Source organism: Physeter macrocephalus, chromosome 2 (genome assembly GCF_002837175.3).
Source record: "Physeter macrocephalus isolate SW-GA chromosome 2, ASM283717v5, whole genome shotgun sequence".
Lineage (NCBI taxonomy): Eukaryota > Metazoa > Chordata > Mammalia > Artiodactyla > Physeteridae > Physeter > Physeter macrocephalus.
The window spans coordinates 52,219,862-52,241,342 of NC_041215.1; the positions used below are offsets into that span (position 1 = coordinate 52,219,862).

Here is a 21,481-nt window from a genome sequence, read left to right on the forward strand (position 1 = left end):
ACCAGAAGAGGCTACTTACAGGCTCCTGGCATCTTGTGTATTGGTAAGAGAATGACTGAGAAAGATGAAGCCTTTACCAGTGCTTTTGTTTGCATGGACCCCTTATATCTAAACCACCTGATGGGATTATTAAAGATGTTGATTTTTAGGCATCTAATCAAACCTGCTGAGGGGGAGGGAACACAGGAACCATTTTAAATAAGGACCCCAGGTGGTTCTTATAATAAATACTAAAGTTTGAAACCCACTGCTAGCCATTCTTTACATTTTCACAAAATTTATCCAAAGGGACTGCTAGGAACCTTCGCTGTCATAGCTGTATCTGGAGGCAGCTACAACCAAATTCGTCATGGCAGTGCCAAGTTTTTGCGCTATAATATTGTGGAGTGTAGGATTTTTTTTCCCATGATACTAAATTCTTGTACTACTAAGTCAGTTTATAATAGATTCTTACTACATTTTCACATGTCCTTATTGTTTCACCCATGAAACAAAGCATAATCCACGAAGTTTTCTCACATGGGGATTCTTGGCTCCTGGGCAGCTAGACTAGGACAGAGGGGCTGCTGAGTGATGGTAGAGAGCTCTCGCTCTGGCCTGCAGATACTAAAATTTCACTGGGTCCCAGCAAGTCTGTCTGGGAAGACTAGAGACTATTTGGTGATGGCAAAGCTTGAGCTGAGAACCTAGGAATCTGGCAGTGTTGATCCAGGAGTTCAGCTTAAGGGATGGGAGCTGTAAGTGAAAAAGGCAAAGGGAGTAGTCTGGCTAAGAAAATGGCAGATCCAGTCATCTAATGTATAGTAGTCCCTCCTTATGCAAGGTTTTGCTTTCTGTCATTTTAGTTACCCAGTTTGAAAATATTAAATGGAAAATTCCAGAAATAAACCATTCATAGTTTTAAATTGTGGGATTTTCTGAGTAGCATGATGAAATCTGAAGCCCTCCTGCTCTGTCCACTCAGGAGGTGAATCATCCTTTGGTCCAGCATATTCCCCATTAGTCACTTAGTAGCCGTCTCCGTTATCAGGTCAGCCTTTTTGGTATCACAGTGTTTGTTTTCAAGTCACCCTTATTTCAGTCAATATTGGTCTCAGAGTGCAAAGTAGTGATGCTGGCAACTAGTATATGCCAAAGAGGAGCCGTAAAGTGTTTCCTTAAAGCAAAAAGGTGAAAGTTCTTGACCTAACAAAGAAAGAAAAAGAATGGTGTGCTGAGGTTGCTAAGATCTATGGAATGGACAGATCTTCTATCCACGAACTTATGAAGAGAGAAAAATAAATTTGAACTAGTTTTGCTGTTGCACCCCAAACTGCAAAAGTTATGGCCACAGTGTGGCCTAAGTACTTAGTTAAAATGGAAAAGGCATTAAATTTATACGATAAGCTATTTTGAGAGACGGAGACCACATTCACATAACTTTTATTACAGTATATTTTTATAATTGTTCTATTTTATTATTAGTTATTGTTAATCTCTTACTCTGCCAAATTTATAAATTAACTTTATCATAAGGATGTATGTATAGGAAAAAATATAGTATAAATAAGATTTGGTACTATCAGTGGTTTCAGCCATCCAATGGGGGTCTTGGAATAAGGGGACAGTACCATATGTCTAAACATGAATTTCTTTACTCTCAAATATTTAGATAAATACATAACGTGTCCCTTTTTACCTGGAATAGTTCTGGCTTAGGCCTCTTGTCCCAGTTCAATCATTAATTGTTCCATTTTCACTCTCAAAGGTGTTCAGTTTGGATAAAAATTGTATGCATATATGGCAATATCTAATCCTCCCATTACCCTTGCTGGTCTTAAAAGGAGGCCACATATTCAAATTCTATTATTAAAAGATTACCAAGCCCCTTTAAAGTTTTATCATTACATAGCCTTAGAGCAAGTTTTAGTAAGGTAAGAGAAATAACGGGTCCATTGTTACTAGTGGAGTGGGGTAGGGGCAGCATCCAAGAGAACCGTGTTAAATCGGAAGATTGGGAACAAGTTTGTGTCTGATTCTACCAAAGACTCCATTACTTCTGAGAGTTATTTTTTCTTAAAAAAAATATATTTTCGTAATTCAGAGCACACAAAATGTTTAGAAATTTTCTTTTTATCAAACCATTGAATGTACTTGTTTTTATAATTTTTCTTGATTATTAAATAATAATATTGAATATTAAAAAATAACATTTGAAAATCTCACTTTTACTCCGATTGATCTCGTATTAATATATCTAGTAACATTTTCCGGCTTTATTCCCCCCATCATCTTTGGTAAGAGCCTAAATATTATTAATGACATACTAGAGAAAAAATAAATCCTTCCTAGGAGATCGGATTATTCTAGAATCATAGAACATTGGACATCACTGTTTAAAGAAAGATATAGGTTCTATTAGATCTGAGAGGCAGAGAAGAAGTTAAGCAAAATAGAGGGTTAATATTTAGTATTTTGAAATTTAGGGGGTGGGTAGGGGAGGGAAAGATACTTTCGTAGAACTGAGTTCTGTTGTCACTGCCAGAAAATGTTTCTGAGAAAATAAACATATACACCCCCTCCAAAAAAAAAGTGAGAACAGGATTTCCTCCCCCCTTCTTAATTTGCTGTTTGTTTCTTAAAAAACCACCCCTACATAGGTCACTTGGAATTCATTTTGTCTACATCCTGGACAGCACGTAGGGAGACAAAAAAAAAAAAAAAAAAAAAAAAAAAAAAAAGCCTGGGATCGGAAAGAGGAATGTTGTAGGGCATGGGAATTGCAATGTCGTGGTGCTCACCAGAGCATATTTTGGCTTGTCTTAAAACAAGCAAGCACCGTTGGACCTTTGGAATACGAACAAATTAGTCCCGCTATCAAGCTACCTATCAGATGCTGGCTGCCTGAGAAAAAGTGTGTGGGTCTGGAGCTGCAGCCCAAGGCGTCGGCAGGCCCTCTGTCAGCCCTGCATGCCTTCTGACTTGCAGTACTGTTCAGCGACCTCTGCCCCTATCCAGTGTACTGTTACCGTTCGTTTCAATAATTAAACAGTTCGGGGATGGCCAGACTTTTGTGTTGTCAAGAGAAAATCAGGGCAGTGGCTTTTTCTTAATACTGAAATCAGGAGTGTTTGGGTTTAATTATATTAGCTAGTGCCTGTTCATTAATTTTCCCAATCACAGGGAGACATGTTTGCCGGAAAGACTGGCAATTGGTTAAAGTGCTTATTAAGGCAGGGCATTTCAAAGGAGAGGGATCCGAACTCTGACAAAATCAGATGTCTGAAATTTCACTCAAGCTCCCTGGGTTCTGATGGCAGCTTTACTCCTTGAAATAAGACAGCTTCTCTCCCATCTGGAATCCCACGTCGCTCAGGGAACCGGACTCAGCCATTGGATGCCAGCCCCAAATATGCTGAGTTCTTAATGCCAGAAAAATAAACTGCTCCCTTCAAACTTCAAGTAATTGGTTGATGTACCACTTTGGAAAAGTCTCTTACATCCTCACTTACTATTACTCAGTGAAGCTTTCCCACCTCCCCACGTCAAGAAAAAAAAGCAATATAATGTACTTAGTGAAACCATCAAATTTGCCATTTTTGCTGCTTTAGCAAAAATGTTAATACTTCAACTTTTTGTTAAGGGTGTCTTGGAAATTTTGCTTATTTTTTTCCCTTTGGAGAGTTTAATGTGTACCTTAATGCCCCCTTTCATTATCGGCCTGGCCTTCTTCCCAGCTCTTCCCTGCTGACTCCAAACCTATCCTGGTTATTTTGTGGCGGTAGCTGGCTCTTGGTCATTCAGACATGTTTGTGGCTTATAAGTGTATCAAATTAGATGCTACAGTCTCCTAGGTCTCCTCCCTGTACCCTGACAAAATTTGTCTTGCTCACAAATCTTCACTGGCCTCCCTATACTTTTTTTCATCATCTGTTTCCTTGGTGAGCCCAAGAAATGCCCCAGCCTGTCTCTACTCACAAGGAAAATGGCCAAATCATAATAATTCAGAGGTGTCCTACTAACCCTTTTTAACCCTTGAGGATACAGATCATCAATGAATAGGCTTGATGTTAAAGCTTGCAGCCAGTCATGTTGATTATACGGAGGCTCCAGAGAGTGAAGCAATGGCTATAATAACCCTATGTTTCTTTCGTGACTAGCTGAAAATTCCAGTAGCGATGATCATTAGAATCTGTGTAATATTTCTCATATTTAGTTCTGCAGGACTTTATTTTAGCTTGGCTCTAACTCCTATGGACTCTTGAGAGCTATGCAACATAGCATTAAGAAGATGGGTTTTGGAGCAAGGTAACCTAGGCTCAAATCCTAATCCTGTTTCTTTTTATCTGTAAGACTTTGCCAAGTTACTTAAGGTCTATCACCATTTTCTCATTTGTAAAATGGGCTCAATAATAGTATCTGTCTTAGAACGTTGTTGGAAGAATTAAATGAATAATACATCTATAGAACCGTGTCTGTCACAAGGTAATAAATAAATGTCATTTCTTAGCACCATGAGCTGATATCTATTACAGCATCTAAGACTCTGACTTGTAAATTTTATTTGTATGCTTTTATTCCTTTGTAAACTCTTTAAGAATAAAGATTTGAGTTCTTTTCATCATTGTGTCCTTAGTGTAGCATCACAGTGCCTTGTACAAAGTTACTCATTAAACACCTGTCACATGGATGAATGGATGGACAGATGGAAGTATGGATATCTAGCATTGGGGTTGGTCCCAAGCCATAATTTTAAGGTCATGAGGGGTGTCTCTAGTGATATCTCCTTTCTATCATTTCCTTCATCTGTTCAGATCATGTTGCTTTTCCAAGCTTGGATATGCCCTGAGCCTTGTTTTTCCTCCACTTTCCTATCATAGTTTTCCTCTCTGCAGTCCTTCTAAGTGACTAATTATGTAGTTTGATCAGTAAGTGAAAGGGGCTTTATGTGCCATGACTTTAAGATAGCTTGTATATATTAACAGATAATTTTTTTCTCACTGCTTCATTCCAAGGAAGTGACTAATATGGGAATTTCAATAAGGCTATTAGAGAAAGTATTTTCTGTAGGATGTTTTTGGACTTTTAAAAATCATACCTTATAAATATCTGCCTTCTGTACCTGGGGCTAAAGCTGACCCTGAATGGTACTTTGTTCCAATATAGGAATGGCTAAATAAATTCATATTGGTTGAAAAGGAAGGGGGTGAATATTGAAAGACTAAGAGGCTACCAAGAAGCCCCTGTGGCATAGGCTGAGTTATAGTTTAGCAAGAGGTTTAACACATGTAGTTTAGCCTCCCCCCAACCCCCAGGGGAAGTGAAGCTGGACTGTCAACATGAAATATTAAAGCCTCATATTTTCCAGGTGTACACAAGCCAAATCTTGCAACGATGTTGGCGACTTCTCAGAGTTGCAAAATAATGGAGATATTTTCAAGTGAATGATTCTCTGGCTTTCTTACAAATATCCTTTATTTCTACTTATTCTTTCAAACTTTATATTTCAACACAGGTGAAAGGTCAAAGTGGAACTCAGACAAGTGTCACACATCTTGCGTGGCAACAGGTATATAAGGAAGACTTCCTAAAACTGAAAATACTATGCATGAAGCAAGAATTGAATAAAAACTGAAATTTAATATTCACACTATTGAGGCATTTATTAGCCAGGTTGGGAATATGTCATTACCAGTTTTCCAAATGCCTGGATAATGGTTACGAAGAGCATGTTTAGAGTCTGTTGAAAGGGTCCTCAAACTACAGGGGAAAGAGGGATACTGCTGGCATCACCTTTTCACTATAAGCAACTCCCACTCATTGTGAATGCCCTGAAAGAAGTTTGTAAAAGAAGATTCAGAGGGAAAAAGGGAAGGGAATCTTGGGCTTACTCATGGTGAAAGGGTAAAGACTGAAGGGGAAGGGGAACCCACATAGGAGGTGAAAAAGGAACAGTCATAGTGGAGAAGGGAAGAACCAGGAATTTAATCCTACAGATGCAAGGGAGAGAAATAATGATCACCGGAAAGTATTACCTGCAGAAAGATGAAACAGTGTGAGAAATGAGGAACAGAGAGAATATATATTTATTATTTACCTAATGTACTCTGAGCAAAGTTGCCCATGTTCTATCACACCATGAATCCTCTAATGTGGATATTTTTGGTCCCCATTTCATAAAAGTATAAGTTGAGGCTCATTGAAGTAAAGCCACATGACTCATGTCAGTGCTAAGTAAAAACTTAGATTCCAAGGTTCCAATGCATATTGTCTGGCCCCATCTAAATACTTTTTGTACTTTGTGCACTTTTTTTCTGGACTTTCTGCCTCTCAGGGAGGGCCTATGATTTGCTCCTTAGCTTCCTAGGTAAAAGTGGAAACTCCAGCAGGTGTAGCATGATATGGTGAAGAGAAAGCTGTTGTGGGAACGATGGATCCTTTGGTTCTAGTAGAAGCTTTGTCATTAACTAGCTACGTGCTTTTAACCACTAGTCTAGGCTTCTTTCTTCCTCATCTGTGAAATGAGGGGCTGGGGACTCAATGTTGTTTTAAGGTAGCTTTTGGATTCAATATTCTGTGTTTCAATTAAGTTAAATGGAAGTGAACATAACTAGACAAGGGCTGGGCTTCTAGAAATAATACATTAGAGTACTCACTAGCAAGTCAATGTTGTTAGGGTCATTAAAAGAAATACTTCAAATTAAAATTCCATTTAGAATATCATGTTGGTAGATGCAAAATAAATTATATGAGAATATTGAACAAATATGAATTTCAGAAGACATATTTCAAAACTTTTTGGAAAGCGTTTGAAGGGAAGAAAGCAGGGAAGTCGGTAGGAGAAAGGTTGATTCAAATTTTCCCCCCTTTGGGGAAACAGCTGCACTACTGATGTTCCCTTCCTTGTACCAGAATTGTGTTCTTTTTTCAGAGTATGGAAACTTGTAGCATTTTTTCCCTACTCTTAATAGTTCCAGCGAGTAGATTATAACCCTCACTAGGTCTTTCCATATTCTTTGTTTATTTTATGACATGCTCTAACTGCCTTAAATATTAATGATTAATCTAATCTATCTTTGTATTCCATTCAGAGACAGCTAAACTATATTAATACAAGTTATAATCTCACTCTGCCTAATCATCAGACCTTAAATTTCTAATATACTTTATACATTTCTAAGCTATTTTCTATATAGCAAAACCTCTCTAGATCCTTTATGCAATAAGGGTGGTATGAATAAATAGATTAAATTAAAACTACATTATGAAATTTGATTTTCATACAGTCTTATGAAGAAGATAAAGCATATTTTATTATTTTCATTTATACATGATGAATCTGAGACACATAGAGGTTAACACACTTGCCCATGCTTTCCCAGTTAATTAGTGAAAAGAAGAGTCTGGAACCCAGGTACTCTAATTCCAGTTCACACTTTACTCCTTTGATGATGGCCTGCTTAATATTCTGTTTTACACTCTAGTTAGTCTTGGGGACATCACAAAACAGAAATATCAGACTTTGGAGAAGTGGGATAGAAGATGGAAAATAGGATGAAAACAGCTCTCTCCAGTGCCAATGTGAACTTCACTACTTAGGAGTTGTTTGGCTTTGGGCCAAACTTACTCAACAACTCTGAACTTTCTCTTCATTTGTAAAATGTGGATGATTACATATAACTTGAAAGGCTGCTGTCCAAAAGAAATAAGATTTTCTCTTTGAAAATAATTTTTAAATTATATACTTTATATGCATCACCTATATTATTGTGACTGTTAAGCCAAATCTTTAATTATCCTTATTTCTGTCATATAACAGAGAAAACATAATTTAAGTAATTCTAAATTTATTCACTTTTTCTTTTAGTTTTTATATAGTTTGTTCTCCGTAATTAGAAATATAACATCGTCTTATTATTAGAGGGAAATAAACATTTAAAAATTAATCTGATCTTTCTGTTCCTAGATCTTTCCTTTTTTCTATCCTTATGGAGAATAGATAGCACACTTCTTTGATCAGTGGTTCTTAAAGTGTGGTCCCTAATCAGTAGAATTGGCACCACCTGGGAATTTGAAAGAAAAGATACAGATTCTAGGGTCTCTCCCCAGACCTACTGAATCAGAATCTCTTGGGTTGAGGTCCAGTTATCTGTGTTTTAAAAAGCTTTCCAGTTGATTCTGACTCATGCTAAGGTTGGAGAACCAATGCCTTAGATTTGTGTAAAGTACTATCTTAAAGTAAATCCTGCCAAATCCACAAATATTCATTGAAAGGCTACTAAAGGTAAGGTACTGGGCACACTGAGTAGAGAATTCAAATATAAAGCAGATCTCGTGATTCCTGGTTCTGACGTTTCATGGTGTGGAAACAGAAATAGGGAAGGGGAAAGGACTGTGCCACGTAATACAAGCATTAAGTTTAAAATCCAGCTCATTCAGGTTAGAACTGGCAAATGCTTTACTTCAGAATCCAAGGATTTCCCTGTTCTGTAACATTGGAGACTTATCCCACATGCCCAAGAATAGGTCCTTGACAGGATGTGTTTCTTTCCTATTAGCATCATGGATCCGGAACATACCTCCGAACAGTCAACTTCTCTTAATATGAGCAGGAGAGGGAGAGGGAACACAATATCTGTTCAGTCACAAGACGTCTCTCAGGAGAGAGGGTAATACTTTTTGTTCTGCTCTGCTCCGTGAGCAAAGATACATTGGAGGAGGGATGGCAGAAGAAAGGGAGAGGCCACAAAAAGACAGAAGAAATGGTGATACCACAAAGATCAGGTGAAAAACTCCCTCAGAAGTCACCCGGCCCTATAGAAAGCCTGCACGGGTGTCTCAATAAAGTGGAGGAGAGGCTGCCACTCCCCCAAGAACATTCCCTGAATACGTGTCATCAGAAAGTGGTTCAGGAACAGAGACTTCCCACTATTTTGAAGCCATAAAAAATTGGGGTTTTACTCTCACAATGTATATTTGTTTGGGTGTTTATTTTTATAACTTTGATAAGTATACAATTAATAAGACACAGACAATAGAATTTAAAGTCTAAAAGCACGCCACTAGAATGGCTAATATTTTCTTCACACAACCCATTGGTCTGCCCTGTTCACTTCACTGTGGAAGTTCCTAGCTCAGACTAAGGTGAAAAGGAGTTAGAGTTTGCAGTGGGAAAGGAAAGATAGGTCTGCTCGCTGTATCTTCAAGCAGCAGTGATCCAGGTAGACATGTAAAGGCTGCTGTTTTCAATGGTTAATATATGTGTGAATATGCTGGATCCTCTACCTAGTAATAGTGCAAAATAAGTTTTCTCCCATTGTGATGCTTTCTCACCAGGTTCCTTGAGAATCCAGGGCAGCTTCGTCTAGTGGTGGTGTGATCACCATGGCCTGTAAGGAGAGGAATGTCTCAAAAGCAACTTAAATGTATTTGGCTGACACGTTACCCCTTTCCCCATAACTCACAAACCCACAGTTCCAGAAGCAAAACAAAACAAAACAATGCAAAATTAGCCCTATGCTTGTAGGTGCTTTGGAAAGGTGGGAGGGTATTAAGGGGAAAGGGCTTTGAGAAACCCAAGGCAGGTTTAAAGGTAGAGCTTTAAATAGCAATTCAGTGAAGAAGAATTCAGGAAACACCAGGAATTGGAGCCAGATATGACTCATAATCATGTGAAGAAACCTCGGGTAGGTTTTAGATTAATTTTTGTTTCTGTTAAATGATGTTTTCGTGTGTGTGTGTGTATGTGCAACAAGAGCAGAAATATGAAGAAGGTGGTTTTGTTGGAGGGAAAACAACAGAAGAAATGTCAGTTTGATCTAGAAATAAGAGCCAGGCACCTCAGCCTGAGCTCTCAGATTCTTTAGGCCGGGAATTTAACCTATCACAGAGAGGGTATCCACACAATACTGTATTTATAATCATGAAACCCAAGTCCGAAGATCAAGAGCCTTCTCTTGGTATCTATTTTTGGACTGAATGTCCTCTCTGAATAATGAACTGCCTAATTTACTGCCTGATATTTATCTTACTTTATGGCCAGGATCAAGACATTCAAATCCTTCTCCTTATGTCCTCCCACACGTACCTTGTGTGCACTCACCTTAATGTGACAAACATTGTCTTATTTGTTGTGACTGTGTGGCCAAGATCAGGATGACTAAATCCTTGCCTATAGCCATTTATCTCCACTGCGTGAATTGTAGGAGTATATGTAGGAAAGAAAATGTGCTAGAAACATATACCCTTATTAGTAATTTCAGATGGAAACCAATGCTATATGTAGTCTATTTGCTGTGAACCAAACTTGACTATGTGTGAGCCTCAAGGATTCCTTTTGTTTGTTATTAATTAGAAGGAAGAAGACCCCAGACCCCATTAGTATTGTAAGAGGGGAAAGCGAGATGAGATGTGGTCCAATAGACAAGCCACCCCAACGAGAACTTTCCATATGGAAGTAACAGCTTCTAACACTGTCTCCCTTCTCTCACAGGTGAAACCAAATCCCCCTGCTAGCACCAGTACAGGTCTTGAGGATGCGAGCAGAGGAAAAGGGGGCAGAGACTATATCGCTTTCTATAATTTACAGTAGTTTATTTTTTTATTTGTATGAAAATTACCACTTTCAAAAATCAATGGGAATCCTCAAGTACTAAATCTATATATTTGAGGAGTAAAAGATGAACCAAATTGAAGATACACTATTACCTTCTATAATAATTTTGATTTGACAATCAGTTTTACTCTCATTATTGGACCAAGTATAGAAATACATTCTTCACAAAATTCAGAGAAGTATTTTGGGAGCTTTCTGGATTCTTAAGTTTTCACATTCCTGACCAAGGATGCAAAAATCCTTTTTATCTCACTTTTCAATTCTGTTCTTTTAGTGGTAACTTCCTGGAATACATATTGAAAATAATTCCTATACCATAAAATCTCCATGACTAATTTGCAATGTCTGCCATTGGTGTGGAAAAAAGGAGTGGAAGTGTATATTCATGTATTTGACATTCAAGAAGAATGGGAGTAAGAAGTGAAAAGAATGAAGGAGAATAAGAAAGGCCGGTGAATATTTGCAGTGTATACAGAAAGTGAGATAAGGGAGGAATATCGTATGAAGAAATGGAAGCTTCCCAAGGAGAGGGCAAGGTTTATGCTTCAAGATCACATGACAAGAAAGTACCACATAATTGATTAAAACAATTTTAATATTTTGGTGTCAAAACCCCTCAAATCTATTCACCCTTAAAAGGTACTAAAAACAAGCTCAAGCAGGAATGAGCTTGTGGCTCTTTGATGTAGGACAAATTCAGGAAAGAGCCGTTGGAGCCCTACGAGTGAGTTTTCCCAAAGGATTATAAAAGGATGCAGTGTTGAGCCAGTGCACATTCCTTCTCACGGTCTCCTTTACCTTTTCCCTGCTTCCTTTCTGATGTCGCTTGTTGTTTATGGCTGATCATTTAAGGCTTCTTCCTTTAAAGGAATTCTTTAGCCTTTGACTTGCCTGTCACCACTGAGTTTTATGCCTTTGTTATAAGGCAGTGAGCTTGCTCCACACACAGTCCAAATTGAGCAAAAAAAAACCCTTCAAAAGCCCCCCAAATGATGGTATTGTCCTTTTTAACATAAACTTATAGAATGAAACAATCTGTTTCATTCCTTGTGTTAGAACAGCTGGAGTGAAATGAATAGAGGGGGCTGAGCAGTTTTGCAAAATCTTTGATAATAGAGAAGTACAAGTGTTCCCCGTCAGCAGTTGGATGATAATTTCTCTGGTATGAATGATGTAACCAAGTGGTTGTATATTACTGCCCCATTCTTTCTTGTCCCAAGACACCCTTGGAAACGCGATGCTACGTCTCAATGGGATTTTCCAGTACAAAGATTCTTTTCAAAGAACATAATTGTGGATACACACCACTCCTACAGAGGTAAGTATACTGAAGATGTGCCAAAACATTAGGGCAGAAATTCAGTTCCCATGACACACAAGCAGGAATCTAACCATTTGCTGCAATAAGTACGTTTTTTGTGGACTCTGAGATTATAAAATATACACTCTCTATAAGACTCAAATTGCTTGTTTGTTTATTTTGGAGTAAAACAAACTGATAGATTAAACGAGAGAGAAAAATATACAGGAATACAGAATATTTTTGTTCCACAGCTGAAATTGTATATTTCTATCGCTATCTAACATAACAAACCGCTAGGTGTGGGTAGTGATGTAAAGAGATAATTTGTTGCTTCACGCCGGTTAAACTTTTACTTCCTTGACTTTCAGAGACTATGTAAGTGAAGCAAACAAACAAAATAAACAACAGCAACAATAAAAATCTTCCAATCTAAGGTTCAGCCAAAATGACGTTCAGGAGAAAAAGAGTAGTATAATAATTGGAGGCAAAATAAACATAAATAAAGAAATCATTGGCTGTCAAATTTCTGGAAAGCATGTATATGCACAGCAGTTGAATAAACCTGCCTTTAGACATATGAAGAGCTACTATGTAGAACACAAAATGGACATAATTTGGATAGCTCTAGATGGAAAAATTAGAAAAAATAGGTAACCCATAGAGGGGTAGATACCAGCTCAAGATAAGAAAGTACATTTTAACTACATATACTAAACAGTAGTAATGATCAGCATCACTGGGGATTTTCAAATAGAGATGAAAGGACTCCCTGCCATCATTTCTGAATTTCCCAGGCTATGATATTGAAGCTATGATGGTAAGTTTATACTTGGGAAAGTTAATTCACTTAGGAGCATCATGAAGAATGAAATATAAAGATATTCTTCTGTTAAGAAGTGGGAGGTAAGGAATGGTTGAACCATGGATCACTCTCCAGAGTTATAGGCTTCAGTGGACACTTGTTTTGGTCTAGCTATCATTCCCACTCTCTTTTTTAGACAAAACTCACCCTGATTTTCAGAAGAAAACTCAACTCTCCCTTATTCTTACATCATTTAGTTGAGGTTCACATCCTCCAGTTCTAGGGGAAATCTTGACATGGGTTTGCTGAATAAAATCATGACATCCATGGCCACAGTGATTGGTTGAGCCATGAGTGTGTGATTCATAACCAGCCAGTAGCGTTAAATGAGGAGTCTCTATGCTACAGTTGAGAGGTTACAACAAAAGCCTAGTGCTTCTGGAAGCCATCTTGTCCTCATGACTGAAGAGCCTATGTGAAAATAAAGTCAGCTGAGGGTAAAGCAGAGCTGAGATGGGGGCAAAGTAAAAAGGAATAAAAATACATGTAAGCTCTTGAAAGCAGCCATGTTAAAACTAACTCTATTATATTTATTCTTTGAGTCCTCTTCCCCTTAAATAACTATTCTTAAGGTTATGTGAGTTGGTTTTCTGTCACATGCTACCAAAGTGTTCTGATCACCACATAGATGTCCAGTGAGAAGCATAGCGTCAAGTCCCTGGACAGTCACCAGTCACCAAGGGCCAGGAGAAAAGCAATGGAAAATTTGGTCTCCTCATGGTTTTGTCTAGGAGCTGGCCCTGAATATCATATGCTATTGATCTAAGCAGATTCTCTCTTCACATCATTGATTAAATCTTATTTTTTTTCTCTCAGCCTCTGCTAAATAATTTAGTTTACTTATACCTTTTCCAAACTAACATCTGATTTCCTTTATTCTAGACTTCAGACCGTCTTACTTTTTACAGGCCGAAATACACAGATGTAATTTGGTGGATGAAAAAAGTTGATAATTAAATTGACTGAAAATGTTTACCTGTTATTGTCTTACTGTATTCCACCATTCTCCATTTCTTTATTCTTGTATTGAGTTATTTATTACTGTTATTATTGTTATATATTTGTGTTTCGTATGAATACTCTATAAAGAGGGGATTGTTATGAATGCTTAGAATGATATAGTATTTATATAAACATTTTATGTCTATTTTGATATTGTATTTGTAATTTTTAAATTCTCCTTAAAATACTTTGGTCAGGTCCCTGGTAAATATTGTTTTTATTTGCAAAGGAATTTAATACAATTTCATTAGACACAATTTCTAGTACATAATGAATACTTAAGCAGTTGTTTTTCTGTTTTATTTCTGATAGAGTGTGTCTTGTGGCGACAGAAGACAGCATGATGAGGAAGTTAAAGAAGTAAGAAAATTAGAATTTAGGATGTCAATATCTTGAGGTAGGTAAATGCTATGGGTTTCTCAATTTCTCACTTTTTAGAAAAAATTTTTAAATTGAAGTATAGTTGATTTATAGTATTGTGTTAGTTTCTGATGTACAGCAAAGTGGTGCAGTTTTATACATATATATGTATATATATATATATTCTTTTTCATATTCTTTTCCATTATGGTTTATTATTCCTTGTGCTATACAGTAGGACTTTGTCATTTATTCATTTTATATATAATAGTTTGCATCTGCTAATCCCAAACTCCTAATCCATCCCCCGCCCAGACCCCTCCGCCTTGGCAACCACAAGTCTGTTCTCTATGTCCGTGAGTCTGTTTCTGTTTCATAAGTAAGTTCATTTGCATCATATTTTATATTCCACATATAAGTGATATCATATGATATGTGTCTTTCTCTTTTTGACTTATTTCACTTAGTATGATAATCTCTGGGTCATCCATGTTGCTGCAAATGTCATTATTTCATTCATTTATTATGGCTGCATAGTATTCCATTGTGTGTGTGTGTTTGTGTGTGTGTGTGTATCACATCTTCTTTATCCATTCGTCTGTTGATGGACAGATTGCTTCCATGTCCTGGCTATTGTAAACAGAGCTGCAATGAACATTGTGGTACATGACTCTTTTTGAATTATGGTTTTCTCAGGGTATATGCCCAGTAGTGGGATTGCTGGGTCATATGGTAGTTCTATTTTTAGTTTTTTACAGAACCTCCATACTGTTCTCCAGATGCTGAACATTCTTTCATGTGTTTGTTGGCAATCTGTATATCTTCTTGGGAGAAATGTCTATTTAGGTATTTTTTTAAATAGTAATACATGTATAGAAAACAATTGTACTTATTCTGAATACTAAAGTTAAAAGACAAGATTGCTGGCAATTAGGGGACTGGCCGAAGTTTCAGCTCCTCTAGTCTTATCTGGCCAGTCTTAGGGCAAAAGGACGCAATATTCTGGGCTTACATTGAACTTAAAACCATCACCAAAGCTAATTATTCTGAAGTTTGGTCACTTTTTAGTGACCAAATGGCTCCAAGAGGAGCAGAACTCTTGCTTATTTTCCCACTCAATTCAATTTCAAAACATTTCAATAAAGAGAGAGAGAGATCATTTTAGTATTGCAAACTGTTTGCTGAGATAAGGAGAAGTTTGTTCATATGGAATTATTCCAGTTAAGAATCTTTCTTTTAAGGATAGCTACACCATATACCTCAATAGTTGAGAATCTAGTTTACAGAAGGCTTGAAACTTGAGTCTCTTCTTGCCTTCATTTAACATTTTGTCAGATACAAATATAGCATCTAGGACCTCTGACTTTCTATGCACTAAACATAGAAAGTTAGAAAGTTACAATCGAGGGTTACGCCTGCAAGAATGTAAAAGTGTTTCTTTTATTTGAGGACTCATACAGATAACATATGTAAAAGCTATAGACAACAAATAACACAATCTTTTTCGTTGTGGTCTCCCTAATAGCAATACTTTACAAAACCAAAGAGCCAACATAAAAGTCAAATTGTGGTCTAGATAATAGAAATGTTTACATTTATGTAGTTTAAAGAGATCTGATTTAGAAATCTGGGGCTATGGGGTTTAGTCTAGGCTCTGTCTCTATCCTCTGCCAGTAGGCAGTCTAGACCAATGCTGCTCAGACTTAAGTGACTGTTGGGGTCACTGGTCAAGCTTGTTAGAAATACAGATTCCTGAGTAGACCTAACTTAAGAGATTCTGACTCAGCAGGTCTCGGGTGGGAGGCATGCATTTGCATTCCCAGTAAACCTAATGTGCTCATCCTTGAAAATTCACTGGTCTAGACCTCAGTTGTCCTCAAAATTATAATGCAGAGATCCAATTAGGCATATTGATTATAGCCCCCAAAAGTAAAAGGAGACAACAATTTCTACTGTTGAAAGGGAAAGAGATTTCTGTTTAGAAGTTCCATACTTTAAAATGTTAATAAAAGTTTAATTTATATTAATAAATAAATAATAAAAGAGAAATATATTTCTCACAAACACCTTGTGAGAAAATATAGAATGAATATTGGCATCAGGGTCCAGAAATGGAAATAAAAGCATTGTACGTCCAAAGTTATCCAGCTGGGTAGCAGGAGAGTTAGGACTAATCTTGTCTCTCAACTCAGAGTCCTATTTTCTTTTGTTTATACTTCACAGCTTTTATAAGTGAACAATATACCCTTTACAGTCCATTATCATTCATGGTATTTAGAAGGAGTATTCTGTTTTGCTTGGGTCAAACATGCCCCTTGAACACAGCTTTGTAGCAGAGACAGATAATAGTTGAGGAAGAAGAAGAAGAAGGAAAAGGAGAAGGAGCAGGGGAAGGAGAAGGGGAAGCCAAAGAAGCAGCAGCAAAGCACAAAACAAATAGCATTTTCTGGAACAAGATACTTGTCATCTTTGAAGGTATCAGCAGTGCTGACAAGACAGCCCCAGTCTGGACTGTTAAGCAAGAATCTTCAACTCAATATACTCTTGTGGTTCCATATATATATATATATATTTCATTAATTGAGATGAGACACCAGCTATGAACAGTTGTAGCTAAGATTGCAGTTCTGTACCTTCTGTCTGAACCTAATTACTGTCCCATACCAACAAGTATTTTCTCTGACCTCACCTTCAATATCTCAGCTGCTGGAAAATAAATCCCCACACATTCCTTGATTAATTTCCTGTTCATGCTTGTAAGTTAATATTGAGATGCTAAGCCAGAGGTGGAGGCATTGTTAGTGACAACTAAAATTAAAAACAAAGTGAGAACTAATTTGTTTCTATAGCTGTCAATGGGGACCCCTCTGAAGGAATGCCAAGATGTAACTCTAGTTGTTGTGTTGTGCTAAAAGGGATTGCATCAGTTTGTGCACCTCCAAAAAACACCAGTCATTTGGCACGTAATGATATTTCAGGCCATCCCATAGGTTGGGCCTCTTGATGTTTTTGTTTTATTATTTTTGTATCGGATATATTTTTATAGACAATTTTCACACAACAGCTTTGCTAATTTTAAATATGAAAACAACCTGCAAAGGATATTATTTGACTTCCATTCTTTTACTTGTTACATCTTTTAGCCCATTCTTTTTAATCTTGAATTTGGAAAATTAATTTTGAAATATAGTCTGAATTGTGTGCAAGGCAAAAGAAATGATAATAATTATTCTGTAACATGTCTCCCTGACTTGCACGTTATAGACCAGTAAAATTCAATAAAAATAAGGACTGATGTAGAATTAGCAATTTTCTATTTAATGAAAAGAACAATGAAAACATAATACCTCTTATTATAATTCTCTCATTTATCAACAGTAAACATTTTTGAAAAATAAGTATAAAAAAAAGTATAAAAAGTATAATGTAACACGTTTTTAAAATAGGCTTTATGACAAATACAGTACAATGTCCAGTGATTTTTGTTCAAGATGTACCCTTAAAAACTTTGTTGAGAACCTAGAAATGCCAAGAACCCCTGTTTTAGAGAGAGAGAGAGAGAGAGAGAGGGTCAATTATCTGCTCAGTTTAGGAGAAGGTCACATGATAGGCATGATGAAGTGGTGATTTTATAACTAGCTAAGCATTACTTCAGGGTACCTGGGAAAAAATGATCTGCTCAGTGACTAAGGCTCTTAGAAATTTCAATGCTTCCCTTGATATTGGCTAACTAGTGTGCATGGGTGTGACCAATAGCTCTGTCTTTTCCTTATCAAATCTTGAAAAGCTTGTAAGTATTCCATCACCATGAACATTTTGAGGATTTTATGCCCCATGACTTATCATAACATCTGTAGGAAAACGAGATTTGTTTTTAAAAACATTTACCATGCTGTGAATGTTTGCTTGTCTTCTGTCATATGAGATGAGCATTTTGTCATGCCAGAAGAAAAAATGGCATGCTTTCAGATTATGTATGGTTTTTGGCACATGAAGTTACATAATCTAGTGGAACCCTATGTGCTCAGTACAGCACAGGCAGGTGGGCCCCTGTCTGGTCAGGACCAGAATAACTAGACTTCTTGGCCTGTTGCCTGTAGGCTGTATATATTTGGCCTTAAACACCCTGCCAGGCTGGGTCTTACAGTGAAAACCCACAGATGGTCAGCAGGAGAGTAACATCTGGTATCTGCTCCTTTGCTGTGGTGCTCCAGGCTCAGCAGTGAAGGTAGAAGACAACTACTTCAGTGTCCAGTTGCAGAGCTCACTGTGTCCATTTTGAATAAAGATCTTTTGGAATTTATTTCAGATTTCCAGGGAGGAAATTATGTAGCCCCAGTTGTGCCCGGGGTGGGAACTCGGTTGGTTGAGTGGCAGTAAGTTGGAGTCAGAGCTGAGGGGGGTGGGGCCATACCATTGTTTTACATATATTGAATTCATCTATCTTATTGTGGACTAGTTCTGCTCGTTTAATTTTTTTCATGCTAGCTGTACAGTAACTGCGCTAATAATATGTAGGTTCATAAATTGGATCTTGATGGGAAAAATTCTGTTGGATTCAAAATTATTAAAAGAAATTTCAGCATTACATGTGTCAATAAATGGAAGACCTTTCAGATTCACTAACTCTAATTTTTAACTGTTTTAATTTTTGAACGGTTTTAAACATTGATTTTAAAGTTGTAACACCTGTTTCTGATGTTTTTTACTAGTGATGACTATTAATGATTTGAAGATATTATCATTGAAGTGTCTAGACTTGGATGTGCTTGTATCATTTTAGGTACAGATGTGATATAAAAAGTTATAGAAGTGCTCCCTAGTACTCCTGGGCCGGGGTAGGAGTTCTGGCTATCTGCTGGGACTCTACTGATACCACCTGGGCACTCCAGCTGTGCTCATGGTTTGGAAGACTCAACATAATAAAGATTTCAGTTGTGTTCAAATTGATACATAGGTTTAATGCACCTGTTATTAAAATGCCAACAAAATTATTTTGTAGATATAGAGAAGATTATTGTGAAATTTATATGGAAAGGCAAAGGAACTAGAATAGTTAACACAATTTTTGTAAAAAGAGAATGAAAAGGGAGAAATCAGTCGACCCAATTTCAAAAATTATTATATAGCTAAAGCATTCAAGACTGTGTGGCATTGGTAAACATACATATAGGTCAATGGAATACAATAAAGAACCCAGAATTAGATCCACACAAGTATGCTCAACTGAATTTTTAAAAGATGCAAAAACAATTTAATGGAGGAAGGATGGCCTTTTCAACAAAAGGTGCTGGAGCAAATGAATGACAATAGGCAAAAATATAACCTTGACCAAGACCTAATATCTAAAATAAAAATTATCTCAAAATGCATCATTGACTTAAATGTAAACATAAAATTATGAAACTTTTGGAAAAATTATAGGAGAAAATATTTGGGATCTAAAAGCATGATCCGTAGAAGGAAAACTGAATTAATTGTATTTCATCAAAATTAAAAACTTTTGCTCCGCCAAAGATGCTTTTAAGAGGATGAAAAAACAAACATGCCACAGACTTGGAGAAAATATTTGCAAACCATATATCTTACCAAAGAATACTCTCTAGAACATGTAAAGAACTCTTAAAACTTAACAGTAAAAGCCCAAGCAATCCAATTAGAAAATAGGCAAAAGGCATGATCAGACATTTCACTGAAGAGGATATATACATGGCAAATAAGTTCATTCAGTAATGTTCAACATAATTAGTCATTAGGGAAATGCAAATTAAAAATACAAGATATCACCACATACCTACCAGAATGACTGAAATTAAAAAAATAGTGGTAAAACTAAATGCTCGTGAAGATGACGAAAAATTGAATTACTCATATGTTGCTGGTGGAAATATAAAATGCTTCAGCCACTCTATAAAATAGTTTTGCAGTTTAAGGAAATTAAACATGTAAAAAGCCTACAACTCAGTAATTTCACTTCTGGGCATTTATCCCTGAGAAATAAAAACTCATGTTTAAAAAAATAAGATGAGATTGGTTCAAGATGGCAGAATAGAAGGATGTGCTCTCAGTCTCTCTTGCAAGAGCACTGGAATCAGAGCTAACTGCTGAACGATCATCAACAGGAAGACACTAGAACTCACCAAAAAAGATACCCACATCCAAAGACAAAGGAGAAGCCACAATGAGACAGTAGGAGGGGAGCAATCACAGTAAAATCAAATCCCATAACTTCTGGGTGGGTGACTCACAGACTGGAGAACACTTATACCACAGAAGTCCATGACTGCAGTGAAGGTTCTGAGCCCCACGTCAGGCTTCCCAACCTGAGGGTCCAGCAATGGGAGGAGGAAATCCTAGAGAATCAGACTTTGAAGGCTAGTGGGATTTGAGTGCAGGACTTTGACAGAACTGGGGGAAACAGAGACTCCACTCTTGCAGGGCACACACAAAGTAGTGTGCACATCAGGACCCAGGGGAAGGAGCAGTGACCCCATAGGAGACTGAACCAGACCTACCTGCTAGTGTTGGAGGGCCTCCTGCAGAGGTAGGGAGTGGCTATGTCTCACCATGGGGACAAGGACACTGGCAGTAAAAGTTCTGGGAAGTACTACTAGGCGTGAGCCCTCCCAGAGTCTGCCATTAGCCCCACCAAAGAGGCGGGGTAGGCTCCAGTGTTGGGTCTCCTCAGGCCAAACAACCAACAGCGAGGGAACCCAGCCCCACTCATCATCAGACAAGCGGATTAAAGTTTTACTGAGCTCTGCCCACCAGACCAACAGCCAGCTCTGCCCGACACCAGTCCCTTCCATCAGGAAACTTGAACAAGCCTCTTAGATAGCCTCATCCACCAGAGGGCAGACAGCAGAAGCAAGAAGAACCACAATCCTGCAGCCTGTGAAACAAAAACCACATTCACAGAAAGATAGACAATATGAAAAGGCAGAGGGCTATGTACCAGATGAAAGAACAAGATAAAACCCCAGAAAACAATTAAATGAAGTGGAGTTAGGTAATCTTCCAGAAAAAGAATTCAGAATTATGATAGTGAAGATGATCCAGGACTTCGGAAAAAGAATGGAGGCAAAGATCGAGAAGATGCAAGAAATGTTTAACAAAGACCTACAAGAATTAAGGAACAAACAAACAGAGATGAACAATACAATAACGGAAATGGAAACTACACTAGAAGGAATCAGTAGAAGAATAACTGAGGCAGAAGAACGGATAAGTGACCTGGAGGACAGAATGGTGGAATTCACTGCTGAGGAACAGAATAAAGAAGAAGAATGAAAAGAAATTGAAGACAATCTCAGAGACCTCTGGGACAACAATAAACGCACCAACATTCGAATTATAGGGG

General features: G+C 37.4%; 1 long non-coding RNA gene across 1 annotated transcript in view; it reads left to right on the plus strand.

Annotated features, from left to right (window-relative positions):
* LOC112064562 (uncharacterized) overlaps positions 1-14,149 on the plus strand; it is a 94,446-nt gene extending 80,297 nt beyond the window's left edge. The window contains exons 3-4 of the long non-coding RNA XR_002891530.2: positions 11,815-11,912; positions 14,074-14,149. This is a non-coding gene — a long non-coding RNA (uncharacterized lncRNA). The remainder of the gene's footprint in view (positions 1-11,814; positions 11,913-14,073) is intronic.
* The last annotated feature ends 7,332 nt before the right edge of the window (positions 14,150-21,481 follow it).